At 32.8% G+C, this 15010-nt stretch overlaps 1 long non-coding RNA gene across 1 annotated transcript; it reads right to left on the reverse strand.

Moving 5' to 3' along the window:
- Window positions 1–109: 109 nt before the first annotated feature.
- LOC125258527 lies at window positions 110–3551 on the reverse strand. The gene is made up of 3 exons (XR_007182645.1): window positions 2896–3551; window positions 2307–2479; window positions 110–494 (listed from the first exon to the last, which is right to left on the reverse strand). It is a non-coding gene; the product is annotated as an uncharacterized LOC125258527 (long non-coding RNA).
- Window positions 3552–15010: the final 11459 nt, after the last annotated feature.

A 15010-nucleotide genomic window follows, 5' to 3' on the forward strand; every position in this document is an offset into this window, starting at 1 on the left:
CATATGTGGAAAAACATTTGTTTTGTGTACTGCCTGGAGTAATCACTTTTTAAGTAAGTATGTAATTATGATTATATGCAACTTTTTTGTCAAAGAAGCAAGTTGCTTCAACATTATCAAAAAGTTATTTTATTAGTGGCTCTTGGAATTGCAATATTAAACAAAGTGAAACTATAAGTGTATTATATTTTTGATTCATATATTTGATAGTCTCATATATCAGACAGTAGCAATCACAAACAAAGGGCTGCTGTATGTTTCAGCTGCTAACATACTGTACATTACAGATAGAGCAGCAGTTTAATGCAGGTGGCAGGCTGCATCTTTGTGCAGGTTGTCCAAGAGAGCGTGAGAGAGCTCCATTCTACACCAAAGTGTCTTTTGTCAAAAGGAAAAGGGCCAGGTTGATTCGGTTCAAGACAAGGTTGGCACATTCTGGGCAGAGAGAAGAGACATAATGTCTTTTGGCTTCAAGACTTCATTACAGAAGCCACCTGCAATGAAACCAGATTATTATTATTATTATTAATCAATAAATAAAATTTAATTTTAATGGTAATGATTTCCAGAAGGTTAATATTATTATTATTATTATTATTATTATTATTAATAATAATAATAATAATATTAATCAAACGAATTACATTATGTATTTATTTTTAAATGGTAATGATTTCTAGAGGGTGGTTTATTATTATTAATTAACTAAATAAATAATTAAAAACATTATTATTAAATAAATGTAATTATTTATATTTTAAAATGGTAATAATTTATTGTATTTGTTTAGTTAAATATTATTAATCAATAAATTACATTGTTTAAAACAGTAATAATTTATAGAGAGTTGTTTATTATTAATCATTACATTCATTTATTTATTATTTATTTAAATGGTAATGATTTATAGAGGGTTATCATCATCATTATTATTATTATTATTATTATTATTATTTTAAATTAATTAAATTATTTGTTTAAAATGGTAATGATTTATAGAGGGTTGTTTTATTATATTATTATTACTCAAATAAATAAATGTAATTATGTTTTTAAATGGTAATGATTGATAGAGGGTTGTTTATTGTTAATAATAATCAATACATTCATTTTTTGTTTAAATTGTAATTATTTCTAATTCTAATTCTAGGGTTTTTATCATCATTATTAATATTAATCAATAAATTAAATTATTTATTATTTGTTTAAAATTGTAATGATTTCTAGAGGGTTTGTTATTATTATTATTAGTAGAAGTAGTAGTAGTAATATTAAAGGTGCAATATGTAATATTTTTGCAGTAAATTATCCAAAAACCACTAGGCCAGTGTTATATATTTTGTTCCCTTGAGTACTTACAATATCCCAAATGTTGCCAACTATTTGTAAATCGTGAGAAAATTGCAATTTTAGCCAAGGCTCCGGGACGTGTGAGGAGTCGCCTGTCAATTGCGTCATACCCGCGTTACCCTCGGTTTCCGGTTTTATTTTGTAGAAACCATAGAAACACCAAAGATGCTTTAATATATTACATGTTATAATAGACAAGGGAACAACTGTTTGGTTATGTTTATAGACAGAAAACTAATTGTTGTTATGTAGCTCAACACGTTTAGTCTTATTGTTTAAATCTAATTTTCTTGATTTTTTTTTTTTTTTTGCGAGTACCATGCTTTACCATGCCTCAGAGAAAAACTCTATTTTGTGAAGTAGCTAACATAGCATAATCAGATGCAGCTTTATTTTTAGTAACAGTAATGAAGCATTTTCTCCATCATACAATACGTTTTAAATTGCATGCCATTTATCAACACAAGCCATCCACCATTTATACGATGTTCTAAAATCGATCTATCTTACTGCAGTGTGCAACTAGTGTCTCAAGTGTCTCATCATTTTCAACACTCTCAAATGTATCTAATATGATAAACAGAGCTGCGTTAGCTCATTCTCAAGCGACTGTGCCATAATAAAAGTTCCGCTGCTCGCGGCATGTGTTTCGCAATCGCTCCAGCGTCCTCGTTCAGCTCCCACAACACTCGGCCCTGCTCTGCTTCATACTACAGTAACGTTAATAATCACATCCATGAACATGATTTCTTCCCGAGTCCTATCCCAATTGTTTTCACCGGCTGTGATGTGAAGACCACATGTCCCAAGATTACGCACTCAAACTTTGCGTCATCAAGCTACGCCTTTGCTTTGAATAGGCCTCTACCGGACAGATATCTTACATATTGCACCTTTAACAATTAAATCATTTATTTATTTAGCAAAGTCACTTTTAACTTTTTTATTTTAATCACCAAGAATGTATTGTTTTCTACTGTTCTGTCTGAAGAGGTGCCGGTATCTGAAGTCGTGAAAAGAGTGTTTCAGACATTTGCTCTGATCCAAAGTGAGCATGCTGCTCAAGCACTCTTGATGGCTTTTTTTTCAGAGAGTACCCTGGCTTTCAACTTTAGTCAATCAAAATGACCTGAAACAAACAGTAAACAAAGAGTTCTTTAATAAAGGCTGCCGTAGACCTGCCCACAAGAGGTTTATAATTTCAGCTCAGCTCGTTTTAACTCACTCCAAATCAGCCTCACACAGACTCACATACCCTACAGTTCAGAGCCGTTATAAAGGTTTCTCGTCTTCAAAGTAGTTTAAAACTCGGTATGGAATAATGCCTATGGTTAAATACATGATAAAGTGACAATCTTTAAGAAATTTGAAGAGTAAATTAGGATGAGGACCTGTGAAATGATGACGAGTATTATGTATGAAAATACAAGATATTTGACTTTTGTGGCCCATAAAGTGACCACAAACTCCAGTGACATGTGCACTGGAAAGGAATGCGACCCAGTCAGGTTAATGGTAATGATATACTTCAGTAAGTTCACTCACAGAGAGTAGACAGTGTCCTCCTCTATCTTCATGAATCTGAGAATGGAGACGGTGCCCAAGCCAAACCTAAACACAGCCAAATCCACAAATCAAAAGGCCCAGATTTGGCAAGAGTTTTGAGGGTTTGCTCAATAGAATGGTTCAAAAGTCCAGTTCAAAGAATGACTTTGATATATCAGGTGACTTCAATATGTCCAGTATAAAACATAAGAAACCTTTTAGAGTTGCTTTAGTGTCTTTTTCTCAGGTAGGTCGGAGTGACATAAAATGTTAAAGTAATGCTTCTTTCTTTCTCTTTTTTCTTTCTCTTTCTTTCTTTCTTTCTTTCTTTCTTTCTCTCTTCAAAATTGATCTGTTTACTTTCTTAAGACACATTCTTGGTCGTATTGTGAGGGATTCATTTTATTCCAAAGAAAAAAGGGTGTCTTCTTTCATCAAAATGTAATAACTTGCTCTGCTTCTGAAATGACGTTCATTTTTTAGTTGACATCACCAGGTCCTCTTACTTTTCAATCCTCACCTTTCTGTCATACAGAGGCCACCTTTCACAATCCAAACAATTCCTGGTGGATAAAATCAAGCCCTGCCCTTGCCCTACATTTTTACTCATTTTTAAATATCCTGTTTTACTCAAAAATACCTCATATTTCTGCTGTATGATAAGGCGTGAATGGCATTTCATCTTGAATTGAAACAATCTGAATGGTTTGAATGAAGTTTGTTTCAGTTCTGAGATTGCCACAGTTAAAAAGGGTTGCAGGCCTCTGGATACACTGGTAAATCATAATTATGAAATAAAAAGTCATAATTATGGCATAAAAAGTCATATTTATGAATTTGAAACTGACAAAAAGTCAGAATTAGCAGATAATGTCATAATTGATGTAAAAAGTCTAAATAATAACAAAATTACAAAATTATGAAACAAAAATGTCACAATTTTGAACTTAATTTGTTGTCTCATAATGATTTAGTGTCATAATTTTGACTTTTTGCCTCAAATATTAGTTGCTATCTCTTATCATTTCAACTTTTTGTCATCATTTTAACTCTTTATGTCATATACAGTACAGTCCAAAAGTTTGGAACCACTAAGATTTTTAATGTTTTTAAAAGAAGTTTCGTCTGCTCACCAAGGCTACATTTATTTAAGTAAAAATACAGTAAAAAACAGTAATATTGTGAAATATTATTACAATTTAAAATAACTGTGTACTATTTAAATATATTTGACAAAGTAATTTATTCCTGTGATGCAAAGCTGAATTTTCAGCATCGTTACTCCAGTCTTCAGTGTCACATGATCCTTCAGAAATCATTCTAATATGCTGATTTGCTGCTCAATAAACATTTATGATTATTTTCAATGTTGAAAACAGCTTTGCCATCACAGGAATAAATTACTTTGTGAAATATATTCAAATAGAAAACAGTTATTTTAAATTGTAATAATATTTCACAATATTACTGTTTTTTACTGTATTTTTGATTAAATAAATGTAGCCTTGGTGAGCAGACGAAACTTCTTTTAAAAACATTAAAAATCTTAGTGGTTCCAATCTTTTGGACTGTACTGTATATGAATTAGTGTCTCATTATTTCAGCTTGTCATAATTATGACTGATTTATTTATGTCATATGATTAACCAAAGGAATTTCTTTCCTATTATGTGGTGGAAATGGGCTTCCATAGTGTCTGTCCTTAAATCCAATTAAAAAGGAATTAAAAATCTGAATACGATATAAAATGTCATAACTTTTTTTTGTAATAATTACTTTTCATGTCATAATTCTGACTTTGTCTAAGAATTGTAGTCTAAACTTTTTGTCTAAATAACTTTTTATGTCCTCATTTCAACTTTTTATCTGCCATTTAACCCAAATAAAAACTATTAAAGGCCATAAAAAGTCTGAATCTGAGTATGATATAAATTTGTGTTCAGAATCATAGACTTCTAGGCATCTTGCACTCATCTAGGTTATGTATTAAATGAGATTTGGCTAATCACATTTGTCTTTTTCATCAAATAACAGTTGCAACTTAGACATATTAACCTTGACCCACTACTTTTGGTCAGGGTCAGAGAACATCCTGTACAACTTTACAACCTTCCCTCATGTGATAATGATGAGTAACACATCACTGGAACTCTGGATTCTGAAGAAAAAGTGTGAGAACTGTGAGAGTCAATCGTGTTTTCACAGTCGACTATTACAAGAGAGCAGGGGTTGCTGGTCTACTGTTATGTCTTTAAAAAATGGCTGAACAAATGTTGTTATCTGAAATCTTCTGTCTAAAGTACAGTTTATCCCACTATATATGCATTCTGGTTCACATCATGTCTATGACAGACTCTCTGTTCTGTCCATTGTCAACAATGAGGGCACACCTGCACCTTAGACAAACAGAAAACGGAGTCTGGTTCTCTACATTATCAAAGAGGAGAGTCAACAAACCACCAGACTGGAAACTGCCATACTAAACTGAGTGAAGAGGACGTGCTGAACATTAGATAAAAAGAAAAGAAAATATATACGGTTGCCGATATACAGCCAGTCCTGATATAATGCAGAGTTTTTCACATGGGCTTCGGAGATTAAGGCCCGTTCACAGCAAGTATGATAAATATAAAGATAACTATAACAATAACTATTGTGTCCACACCGATGAACGATAACAGTCTGATATTCTAAGCTCACGCGCTGCGGTTTCAAAGTGTGCACAACATGTTTTTGCTGTTCTTGTTGCAGTTACACGGCTTTAACCAGCAGATGTCCTCAGCATGCTATGTTTCGAGTGAATAGCTAGTGTAATCGATCTAATCTAACAGTGAATTTAGCTGACAAAGTCAATATTGCGGAATAAAAACAACACGTAATAATTTCACTGCAACTTCAAAGGAAGCAAGACAATGTTGTCAAAACTATAGCGCTGGATATCTGAGGTAATTGTTATGTTACACTGATTGCTAGCTTGGTATAATGATCTCAATATTTATTCCAAGGGTATGACCGATTGTTTTCCATATATCCATTTTCTTTAAAGTATCAAATGAGGGGTTGATTTGTCAAAAAGTGGTGGCTTTTTCTGGACCTTGGTGAATAACTTCTCTGCAATGTCGTCTGCTATTTTAAATTCGCGCGCCCTTAAATTAGAATGGATTCTGATTGGCTGGCAGTGTTTTATCATTCAACAGCTGGAAAAGAAAAATCGTTGTGAAAGTGGCCCCAAAGATATCGTCTAAAAACTAATTCAGGGGACCTTTAGTCATTACTTAAATATATATATTGTTGTGAAATAAAAAAATCAAGTTCTGAAATGCTGTTAGACTTTTTACTTGTAATTGTTATTTTATTGAGCTTGGATGACACAAATTATGCCTATTGATTCGATATACTATCATGACTTGTCATAGTTTAACATTTTCAGTTAAGTTCTGTTAATGTAAAATACAATCTGATGACGTGTAAACATGTTTCATTGTTTTGAGTTGTATGAACACTTCTTTTAATTTAGATGAACTTAAGTTAAGTGAAACTGGGCTGGGATTTATATTTCCCATCATGCTTTGCCCATGGCACTTGAAAGGGAGAGTAAATGCTAAAAGTAAGTGTTATATAATGTTTTTTGCACAAGATTAATGGTAAGGGAGATTTAGCAGTAATTAGTGTTTTGTTATGCTAATTTAGAAGAGTTTCTGTTAATGTGGGTTTTTGGAGATTTACCATCATGGTGACAAGCGGTGCTTGGTAAGTTAGTTACTTAGAAATGCGTTTTATTGTGTCCAAAAAGCGTATACACTTTACTTAAAACATTATGTTGGATCAACTTAATAATTGTCAGCATGAATGCAACTATTTAAGTTCATGTTACTTAGAAATGTGTTTTTATTGTGGCAAAAAAAAAAAACGTCTTCACCTTACTTAAAACATTATGTTGGATCAACTCAAAATATTGCGTTGAATTAATGTAATTCTCCCAATTGGCTTAAGTTAAAAATTCTAGTGGAAAATGTTAACATTTTTTTTTTGTTGAACCAATGTTTTATTTTTTAGAGTGTAGCTGTGGTGTGGACAGTGCTATTCTTTTTTTATGTAGAACGATTTTTAGAACAATATCTTTATCGTTATCTTTATTATCATTCTTGGTGTGAACAAACCTTTAGGGATTCTGTGGAAAACTTGAGAGAAAAGCAACATGTTTTGCAAAATAATGATATTTATTGCACTTTAAATATAAATCTGATAGGGAGAACATATATGCTGCAAATTAAGCAAATATTTACCAGATATTTTAAAGGGGTGGTTGATTATGATTTCACTTTTTTAACTTTAGTTAGTGTGTAATGTTGCTGTTAGAGCATAAACAACATCTGCAAAGTTAGGATGCTCAAAGTTCACTGCAAAGGGAGATATTTTATTTAAAAAAATTCTCTGTTTAAGGACTAAAATGAGCTTCTTCCTGAGTTAGTGACATCACTAACCCTATAATTTACATAAACCCTGCCCCCGAGAACAAGCAACAAAGGGGGTGAGGCCATGTTATTGCAATACGGTATAAAACAATAGCATGTCATAAAAGCAAGATGACAACATAAGTTATAACCGTAATTAATCTAAACTATACCTGCTCTGTCTTCATGCAGCATATATTTTCTGGCTGTGTTGGCATACAACAGTTCCCACATGAGATTATTTATAGATTATCATGACAGAATATGCTAATGAATGACTTTAAGATATCCCACATCAGCTATAAAATTAATCAACTAACCATTCAGAAACATCCTGTTGCATTCTAGACGTTGTCACTTCTTGAGTCTCTCCTTCATTATCCGACACCAGTTTAAACATAAAAGGCTGAAAAGTTTGACATTTTCAGTGAGTCTGAGGTAATCAGCACTGCTAACATGAGCTCTTGAAACTCCGCCCTCTTCTTGGGAGCAGCAGCTCATTTGCATTTAAAGAGATACACACAAAAACTGAGCGTTTTTGTCCACCCCCAAAGTGTGACAAATTTAACATGCGATAAAAACATGATCTGTGGGGTATTTTGAGCTAAAACTTCATATACACACTCTGGGGACTTCAGAGACTTATTTTACATCTTGCAAAAGTTTCATTATATGACCCTTTTAATAATTTGCTTTGGATTTAGTACAGTGACAATATAAAGGACAATTAGTTCATTTTGGAAAAACATCTTTATAATATTTTTTTTTTTCACAGTGTGAATTAAGTTTTTGTACTCTAATGTTCAAAACTTTCAGTTCAGCAAGATTTTTTTTTTTAGAAATTAATTCTCTTATTCAGCAAGGATGCATTATAAATTGATCAAAAGTGATAGTAAAGACATTTATAATGTTACAGATTTATATTTCAAATAAATGCTGTTATTTTTAACCTCTATTCATCAAATAATCTTGTTTTCAACTTATAAAAAGAAATGTTACTGAGCACCAAATCTGAAGTCTGGACGGCTGCCGAAAATTCAGCTTTTTCAATTCAGCTATTTCACAACACTACTGTTTCTACTATAATTGTAATAAAATACAGTGTTGAGCACAAACCTCTTTCAAAATATTTAAAATCTTATCACAAACTTTTGAACAGTAGCGTAGATGAAAATATATAATCAGCTTTATATTAGTATTGCTGAAATCTTTCCAAAGATGTCATCATCTTTAGGGGTCCTCTGGCAACACTGCTATGGGACTGGTTTGATTTAGTGTTTATTTGCATTAGTTGGTATCCACATTGGCAGTTTGTATCCAGGACGGTTTTCTCAGGAGGCTGTGGTATGCATAACACTGACATGACCCCACATAACACCCTTTCACTTACACACAATAAACACCAACCACTCTTACACACAATGCATCTTAATGCAACTAAACATGCTTAATGCATAAAGTCCATTCAAACATCCAAAGAATGACATGAATGATCCTGTATTTCAGACTCCAGAGTCATACAAGACTAAAGACAGTTACAACAGGGAAACCAGGCACAAAATAGTGTTTTAGTAAAAATGGACTTTTGCTGCCCTTTCAAACCACAGAAAACTTTAAAAATTCTTTCTCAATCACACAATTTCCAAAATAAAATAGAAGGCCTATAAGCTTGATAAAAAATGTATTATCAGAAAGAGTTCACAATGAAACTTAAATATGAATCAGTATGTGCAGTTGGGTTCCAGAAGTAAAAACACCATTCATTTTTTCTAAAGTAAATCTTTAACGACAACTTATAAATCTTGAAGGACAGACCTACTTTGAGCTACAAGGGGTCATGAGTGGTGTTGTTTGATACGATGCAAGTCGAAGGAGAATACTTCAATAATATTTAACGGAACACTAAGAACAGGAAAAGGAACACCAGCAAATAAGACTACAAAACACCACATGACATAATCAATACAGAACAAAGACTGGATTGAAATTGAAGACACACCCGAACTGAGGACACTAATTAATCTGTAACCAAGACAACAAACAGGTAGGCACACAAGGAGAACTGAAACAATTTACTAACTAGGAAACTGACTAAGAAACTGAAGACAGGGAAAAAACATGAAAACAGAACAAAAACAAAGTCAAACGTGACACAAGGGTGTTAATCTATGATATCTGCTAATTTTGAAGCCATCAGCACAACACAGCAGAATTCATAATGAAAAACTACATTACCCATGATGCTGTACAGAAAATTACACCAATCAGAGAGTCGAAAAAAACAAAACACAAGAGCTCTTTAGCTCCGCCTACTCTCATGAAGCACAGCAAATGACGTAATTGGCGTAATCTCCCTATACAGTCTACATGTTCATGATTCTTCAAGTTTTTCTGGCTGTGAGGGGGAAATATATATGAAATATAGATGAAATATATATATATATATATATATATATATATATATATATATATATATATATATATATATATATATATATGAAAATATAATAATAATAATAATAATAATAATAATAATACATTTTCCTTACCATTAATCTTGCACAAAAAAAAAAAAAAAAAAAAACATTATGTAACTCTTAATTTTAGCATTTACTCTCCCTTTCGAGTGCCATGGGCAAAACTGGGAAATAAAAAAATCCCAGTTTCAGTTAACCCTCTGGAGTCTGAGGCTGATTTGGGGCATGGAGAAGTTTTGACATGCCCTGACATTTGTGCTTTTTTCAGTTGTTCATAAACATATAAATGACAAAAGTGTCATTACACTGTATTCAGCACAAACTAGGCTACAATAATATGTGAGGAACATGTATGTATATGTTTGTATTTTTGAAGGAATAATGTTTATGCGTGGTTATTGAAAAAACAAAAAACTTAAGTCACTGAAATAAGGCCAAAAAAAGTATATTAAATCTGTGTTCACAAGACTTTTGGGTATTGGAGGTTGTAGACTAGAGTTTTTGCTTCAGAATTATGTAAAAATTATGCTGCCTACTCCTTCATATAAAACAATATATTGATTTAGTTTTTGTAAGACACTTTTTGTCAAGAAACACAGTATGCGTGGAGGCGTGAATCTGCATGAATAATGGGCCATTTACACCCGAGAAGACAAAAGAATCACATAATAATGACCTGAAATGACTTGCATATTAATGAGGCCTTTCAGTCAGGTAGGCTGTGAAAAAATCCCTAATTTAGTCTAAATTAAAAGAAATGAGTTCATACAACTCAAAACAATGACAGTTTACTTGAAATATGTCAGTGCTGCATGTGAACTCAAAATAAAAAGTTCTAAATACTCATAACAGTTAATTTAACTAAACTAATTTGTTTAATTTAAGTTTGTCCTACTCAAACCAATTAAGTACAACCCGAATTCCGGAAATGTTGGGACGTTTTTTAAATTTGAATAAAATGAAAACTAAAAAAACTTTCAAATCACATGAGCCAACATTTTATTCACAATACAACATAGATAACATAACAAATGTTTAAACTGAGAAATTTTACAATTTTATGCACAGAATGAGCTCATTTCAAATTTGATGCCCGCTACAGGTCTCAAAATAGTTGGGATGGGGGCATGTTTACCATGGTATGTAGTGTAGCATGGTGTAGCATAGTTCTTAGAACTATAGTTTCCTGTTAGCTGGGGAACATCACACAAGGCATGAAAATGTGGATGTTGAGAGCAGATCTGAAATCCTTTAAGTTTTTTGTCTATGCTTGGCTCAGACTGTTGTGCCCTCCACAGGGAACTCAGACTAATCATGAGAGGAATGAGGGTCTGCTCATGCACAGAGAGCAAGATCAAGGGAAAGACAGAATATTAGTGAGAATTAATCTCTAGGAGATCTGTTGTGACTGTCGGCAGCCTCGACTGCTTTGATTGTTCAGTGTAACAAGGGAACCAATTCAAGCAAGAGTAACACTTTTTAACATCATCATCAATATCACCATCCCAGTTAGCAAAAACTATGCTTATGAACAGAACGTTTTGCTTATTGTTCTCATTAAAGGTGCCCTAGATTCAAAAATTGAATTTACCTTGGCATTGTTGAATAACAGGAGTTCAGTACATGGAAAAGGCATACAGTGAGTCTCAAACCCCATTGTTTCCTCCTTCTTATATAAATCTCATTTGTTTAAACGACCTCCGAAGAACAGGCGAATCTCAACAACACCGACTGTTACGTAACAGTCGGGGTGTACGCCCCCAATATTTGCATAATGCCAGCCCATGTTCAAGGGATTACACAAGCCAGTATTAACGTCTGGAGCTGCACACAGCTGAATCATCAGACTAGGTAAGCAAGAATAACAGCGAAAAATGGCAGATGGAGCAATAATAACTGACATAATCCATGATAGCATGCTATTTTTACTGATATTTGTAAATTGTCTTTCTAAATGTTTCGTTAGCATGTTTCTAATGTACTGTTAAATGAGGTTAAAGTTACCATCGTTTCTTACTGTATTCACGGAGACAAGAGCCATCACTATTTTCATTTTTTAAACACTTGCAGTCTGTATAATTCATAAACACAACTTCATTCTTTATAAATCTCTCCAACAGTGTAGCATTAGCCGTTAGCCACGGAGGATAGCCTCAAATTCACTCAGAATAAAACGTTAACATCCAAATAAATACTTTACTCACATAATTCGAAGCATGCATACAGCATGCATGAGGGTTATATTAGCTGTGTGAACTTTGTAAATGCGCTGTAATATAGTCGACAGCTCGTGTGGCAGGGAGCACGCGATTTAAGGGGGCGGCGCCGAGTGTAAATCCGTGCATTGTTAATGATGCCCCAAAATAGGCAGTTAAAAAAATTAATTAAAAAAAAATCTATGGGGTATTTTGAGCTGAAACTTCACAGACACATTCAGGAGACACCTTAGACTTATATTACATCTTGTGAAAAAGCATTCTTGGGCACCTTTAAGTTATAAAAATGTTGTTCCTGAGCATTAAGGGAACATAATTTTACAAACATTATGGGAACATTACTTTTGAATGTTTTTTTTTTTTTTAATTACCATCCAAAACGTTTAAAAAAACATTCCATGAATAATGTATAAATAATGTTTTTGTGCTAACGTTTTGAGAACATTTTTAAAAGACCAAATAACTTTGAACAAAATTTCTGTTAACATTTCTGGAAGAGCATTTGTTTGTAATTTTGAGAAAGCCTTGCTGAAATGTTCTGAGAATGTTCCCTGTTAGCTGGGCTCAAACACTAAAACACAGGAAATGACTTCACTACTCAGCATGCGCAATAGATTGCAACAGTGCCCGCCCACTTTTTTTAGCGGTGCTGGTTCCGGAAGTATTTTTTCCATTCATTTTTTCCCACAGGGATTTAAACAATTTTTTTTGTTAAAGCATTATAAGCCATGGACCAAGCCAACCAGCTACATTAGACATTTACTGTTTGGGCATGATTATACAAATAACCTACTCAAACCAAATACCCACAATTTTTATTATAATGCTTCTGCATATGCTTTCATATTCAGAAATGTGTTTTGCATTTGCCTGCTGCATCTGATAAGATTGATGAACTGCCCAAATTGCAATTCTGAAGCAAGTACAAGCTTCTGTCAGTGTTCTACATAATTCTTAAGCCTATACAACATATACCCAGCCATCAATTTCTTATTTTTCTAATCAAATAGTTATATATATATATATATATATATATATATATATATATATATATATATATATATATATATATATATATATATATATAATATTTGCGTCAGTGGTACCATTATGCCACTGTAATAATTTGTGCCATCAGTGTCTGTGAAAGGGAGGAGGCAGATTTCAATTCAACTGCAATTTATAGTGCATTTTTACAATAAACACGATTTCAAGGTAATAGAAATGCTAAAGAAAAGGATGTGCTGCTTCTGCTCTTTCAGGCTTTTTGTAGAGTCTTCTACAAAAGACGTTTCCTCACCAATTGATGCAGTGTGTGCTCTATGACATGAGGACAGAATCAATTGCAGCATTATAGTTTTCCATTGAGATCTGAGTGAATGCTAGATCCATTTTCATCCACAAATAAAGTAATGAGAATTTTTTTTTTTTTACTCACAAACTCATCCACAGAAGAATGTCAATTCCAGATACTTATAGATGATGTGTCTTCTTTCCATTACACCTTACAAAGATAAAAAACGTTTTACATCGTATGATTCTTAAATGACATTATTCTGCATACACATACAACTGCATCGTCAGGACAGGACTGTCTATAAAATGTGTCCTGCTGTAAAAACTCCCTTCAATAGAACTCGTACCCTAAAATGCAGACTCCAGCCCTGAGACTATATGACTATCAATTGCGATTTGTTTAATGAGATTATTAGTTCTGGTAATAAAAAGCAACTTATCTAGAGAAGATGGGGGAAGCTGCCCTTAGAGATTGGCAATTTCAAAACACTGCTTCATGAAGCTTCGAAACCTTTGCAAATCTTGTTTCGAATCAGTGGTTCGGATCGTGTATCAAAATGCCAAAGGTTACATTTACACTGTCAGTTTTGGGGATTGAAGTGGCCAGATTTGGAGTCTCGAAATTTCCCATTCACACAGCAATTTACAGCAGCATCTTGAATACTGTTTGTATGAATGTACAACGAGAATTTTCACGTGCAAATTTTTAGAGAACGTGGTTGTGAGTCAATTTACGGCTGTTTACACTGTCATGGGGAAAACAGATAAGTCACATGTGGGCAAAAAAAATCAGATTTGGGCCACATTTACCTGCAGTGTGAACATAGCCTAAAGGTATAAGAATGTATACTTAACAGCTTTAATGAGGGAAAGAACTACAATCCCATGAAGCATTGTGAACTGCAATCAAATTAAAAATGATGGAGAAATATAAAACTGCTCATCTAAAAATCTGGATTATATATATAAAAACAAAATATTTTAAGTGTATTGAAATTGAAGTTACTGATTACAAATTACAATTACAAATTACATGAAAATTTGTAATCAGTAATATAATCTCTTAGATTACACATTTTTGGTAACGTAATCTGGATTTGAATTTGGATTACATTTAGAGTACTTGTGTGCTAACCCTTATTTGATGTCACATATATTGTAGGATAATCTTGATAATCTTGTACTATGTTGACAGATACAAAGAAAAAAAAATATATTCTATTCACCAACAAGAGCCTCAACAGATTGTTGTTAAAGTGCAATGTATGGACAGTTAATATTTCACAATACTAACACTAATGTTAGTGTTTGCTGATAGTAACACTCAATAAAACAAAATCACATCTTATGATTTTAAAACATATTTATTTAAAATTAAATTTAGAAAATGGCAACATTACAAAACAAATATTGAAAAACATGAAATTCACAGCAATATCCCTGCTAAATCATATATTTAAGTAATTCATGTTTTGTTATGCTGATTTAGAAGAGTTTCTGTTAATGTGAGTTTTTGGAGAGTTACCATCATGGTTACAAATTACATGTTTTAAGTTGTTGCACTCGTTCAGTAAGTGTTATACCATGCTATTGTTACATGTTACATTGCCATCAAAATGTATGAGTTAGCTAACTCAATACTTCAAGTTAGGAGCAATTAACATGCATGAGT

The sequence above is a fragment of the Megalobrama amblycephala genome, linkage group LG22 (genome assembly GCF_018812025.1).
Source record: "Megalobrama amblycephala isolate DHTTF-2021 linkage group LG22, ASM1881202v1, whole genome shotgun sequence".
Classification (NCBI taxonomy): Eukaryota; Metazoa; Chordata; class Actinopteri; order Cypriniformes; family Xenocyprididae; genus Megalobrama; species Megalobrama amblycephala.